The sequence below is a fragment of the Aethalodelphis obliquidens genome, unplaced genomic scaffold (assembly GCF_003676395.1).
Source record: "Aethalodelphis obliquidens isolate GAN/ISIS:26980383/991018 unplaced genomic scaffold, ASM367639v1 scaffold49, whole genome shotgun sequence".
NCBI lineage: Eukaryota > Metazoa > Chordata > Mammalia > Artiodactyla > Delphinidae > Aethalodelphis > Aethalodelphis obliquidens.
Genome location: NW_020837993.1, coordinates 6,944,935 through 6,947,979, shown reverse-complemented (window position 1 = coordinate 6,947,979; position 3,045 = coordinate 6,944,935). Strand labels below are relative to the sequence as shown.

Below are 3,045 nucleotides of genomic sequence, written 5' to 3'. Positions count from 1 at the left end.
ACCAGTGTTCTTTATTTCTTCATGTGTATTTAAGTTACTGTTTAATATCCTTTTATTTCAGCTTGAAGTTAAATGTTTTATTATTTCTTGTGGAGCAGACATGCTATCCATGAATTCTCTGATTTTATTTACTTGAGAATGTCTTAATTTCTCCCTCATTTTTCAAGGTTAATTTTGCCAGATGTAGAATTCTTAGTTGACAATCTTCTATTTCAGCACTTTAAACATGCCATCCCACTGCCTTCTGACCTTCCTGATCCCTAATGAAAAGTCAGATGTTATCTTACTAAAGATAGCTTGCAGATGATAAGTTGCTTTTCTCTTGTTACTTCCGCATTCTTTCATTATCTTGGTTTTCAGCAATTTGACTAAGATGTCTCTAAACATGGATCTCTTTGTGTTGATTCTACATAGAATTTATTGAGCTACTTAGATTACAGTATAATACTTTTTGGTCAAATTTGGGAAGTTTGGGACCATTCCATCTTCAGATAGTCTTTCTACACCTTTCTCTCTCTCCAGTCCTTCTGGGGCCTACATTAGCCATATGTTGGTATGCTTGATGGTGTCCCATAAGAACCAAAAGGTCCTGTTGTCTTTATTTATTCCTTTTTCATTTTCTTTCTCAGACTGGATAATCTCAATTGACCCTTATTCGTGATAACTGATTCTTCCTTCTGTCAGTGTAATCCCTTGTTGAGCCCCCCAGTGAATGTTTTATATTAATTGTTTTACTTTCCAACTGTAGAATTTCTACTTGGTTCATTTTTTGTTTTGTTTTGTTTTAATAAAGTTAAACAGTAAAACAAAAATTCACAAGCTGCCCTGTCCACCCCCACCTCCCTCCCCTACCCGCAGTCTTTGGTGTTGGCTCGCTTTCCTTCACCCCACTCACTCAGACACTGGGTATCTAATTGAAAGAATGAAATTGCTCTAAGTACGTGGATCATGATGAAGGGAGGAGGCGAACTGTGTCCGCACTGGAGGTTAAACTGAGCAAGTCTGCATTCTCTGGGTTCTGGATGGTTTCCTTTCATTAGCCAAATTGAACAAAAAAGTTCCCTGCACCAGATGCTTCAAAGCTGAAACCTCCAGGACCACCGAAGAATGTCTTGAAGATATTGTTTGCATGAAAATCACCCATATTCATGCCCTCTTCATCCAGGTCTTGTTCACTGTCATAGCGAGTCTTTTTCTTGGGATCAGAGAGAATGGTAAAAGCTTCTCTGACTTCCTTGAACTTTTTCTCCTCCTCCTTCTGAACTTCAGCAATGGCTCCACTGTGGTGATCTGGATGGTGCATCAAGGCCCGTTTCCGATAAGCTTTCTTGATCTCGTCCTCAGAGGCATTCTTGTCTACTCCAAGAATCTTGTAGTAATCTTTCCTCTTACTCTTCTTCAGTTCCAGCTGTGCATTTTTTAGGAGCTGTTTGTGTTCTTTTGTTTTCTCCAACTGATATACTTTTTCATAGTCCCGTACTGCTTCTTCATAGTGTCCTGTGTCCATGTAACCCTGACCTCGTCTCAAGTAGGCTTTTATATAAGTGCCATCAAGCTTCACTGCATTTGTGCAGTCTTCTATTGCATCATCTAGTTTCTTAAGCTTGGAATTAACTATACCCCGATGACAGTAGAGTTTAGCGTTTGTTCTTATATTATTGGGGTCTATCCCCAGGACTTCTGTGTACAGTTCACATGCTAGCTTGTAATTTACTTCTTTAAATGTTTTATTCCCATCTTCTTTCTTTGCTTTAAGTGCTTTGGCATTTCTGCAAGTGACACAGGCCTTCTCATGGTCAGGAGCCATCCTGAGAGCTTGGACAAAAAAACTGAACTGCCTTCTCAATACAATCTTCATAATCAAGGCAAAGACTTCGTAAATACAGAGCATCGGCATTGGTGGAATCCATTCGTAAAATGTCACTGGCCACACACTGTGCTTCTGGATAATGACCCAGCATTGCTAAACATTATGCTTTGAGGATTTTGAAGTGATGGCAGGCAGGGGCATATTCTAGGGCATGGTGCATGCAGAAAACAACCTTCCGAAAATCCCGCTTCTCAAAATCCGTTTCTGCTATTTTCTCATATTCTATGATTGCATTGGTATTCTTGAACTCCTGTTGTGCCTGAGCATTTTTTTGACCCAGGTCTAGGGCTCTCTGGAAACTACGACATGCCACCATAGCATTCCCTAGAGATAGGTGGCATTTGTCCTCTCGTAGATGTCCCTCACTGACTGCTGTGCATCTCCAAGAGCTTCCCAGAACTTTCTGAGCATCATCAAGGTGGCTGCTCGATTCCTGTAATAGCGAGCATTTTTAGGACACATATCTCTTTGCTTCCTTGTCATATAGCAGCTCTGGTTCAGTTGCCGCCGTTACCACATTGCACTCCAGGGCAGCCGCCATCTTACCTCTGGGACCCTCTACCTCGTTCTTTTTTACACTTCCTGTCTCTTTACTGATATTCTTTTTTTTGGTGACACATATTTCTCATTTTTATATACGTTTTCCTTTAGTTCTTTGCATGTATTTATGATAGCTGATTTAAATTCAAGTAAGTTTAACATCTTACTAGAATTCTCAGAGTCAGTTCCTATTGGCTGCTTGTTTTTCCCATTGTCTGTGTATGGGTTATACTTTCCTGTTTTTTGGGGTATCTTGTAAGTTTTATTGATGATCTAGACATTTAGAATAATGTACTGTGGCACCTTTAGCAATCCAATTCTCTCTCCCACTAGGGTTTGTTGTCATTGTTATTTGTTTTATTGTTATTGTTATTTAGTATTTTTTTGACTATTTCTTTAAAGTGTGTATTATTTGTTATGTAGCAATTGATGTGTGCTCAGTTATCCTAGTTGTAAGCTAACAGAGATTTTCTTAAATGTTGTGAACCAGTGAGTCTACCAACCTTTGCTGAGAGGCTCTGTTGAGCATGTCTTTAATGTTTTGACAAGCAGTCTACCTCTCTGTCTTAGCCTTCACTTCCTGATTATGCGGAGCCTGACAAAGCCCTAAGTTTTACCTCTGACTGGTGTCACTA

At 39.6% G+C, this 3,045-nt stretch overlaps 1 pseudogene; it reads right to left on the bottom strand.

Annotated features, from left to right (window-relative positions):
• Positions 1-1,002: 1,002 nt before the first annotated feature.
• On the bottom strand, positions 1,003-2,411 carry LOC113607601 (dnaJ homolog subfamily C member 7 pseudogene; annotated as a pseudogene).
• Between the last annotated feature and the right edge of the window lie 634 nt (positions 2,412-3,045).